This window comes from Myotis brandtii, unplaced genomic scaffold (assembly GCF_000412655.1).
Source record: "Myotis brandtii unplaced genomic scaffold, ASM41265v1 scaffold125, whole genome shotgun sequence".
Taxonomy (NCBI): domain Eukaryota; kingdom Metazoa; phylum Chordata; class Mammalia; order Chiroptera; family Vespertilionidae; genus Myotis; species Myotis brandtii.
The window spans coordinates 14265662-14266449 of record NW_005354385.1 but is presented as its reverse complement, the minus strand read 5'-3'; positions in this window follow the sequence as shown (position 1 = coordinate 14266449).

The following is a 788-nucleotide window of genomic DNA, read 5'->3' as shown; positions in this document are numbered from 1 at the left end:
CCATCTTGGCTGACAGTTAATTTGCATAAGGATATGCTGATTAGCCAATGGGAAGGGTAGCGGTCGTACGCTAATTACCATGTTTCTCTTTTATTAGTGTAGATGATTAATTTTCAGAATGGTGCTTTAGCATCAGTAGACCGAAGGTTACAGGTATTTATAATTTTGATACTATTGTCAAATTGTGCCTCCAATCATTTGTGACATGTTGCACTCCCATCAATCTTGTCCATATTCTTGCCAACAGAGTGCACTGTGTACCTGGATCGTCACCATTCTCAAACATTTCAACCTAAGTATCCTGAACAGCTAAAGAAAACAAACATGAAAAAACCTCACACACCATGATTTTGTGAGGTGAGGTACTAAGCAGGACCAGCTACATAATTTGGAGGCCAGGTACAAAATCAAATAATGGAACCATTGTTCAAATCATTAAAATTTCAAGATAGTAAGAGTACAGCATTAAGCCAAGCATGGAGCCCTTGTAAGCATGTGTCCCCATGCAATGGTACAGGTCGTAAGCCCATGGGTGCTGTCCCTGCTCCTAGGCATCATAATAAAAAAATATTTGAATGAGTACCTTATTTTATCTAAAATTGTGTAAATTTTTGCACTCTATTCCATATAGTAATTGTGTTTTATATTACTTATATCAAATTAAATTGACCTTTCATATCCTGAGATCAAACATATACTGGCTCAGAACACCAGGCACCCCCCTTGTAGCCTGATAGGAAAACTATAGGTGACATCTCTCAGAACTTCCCTACTTCCAGACAAGCTTT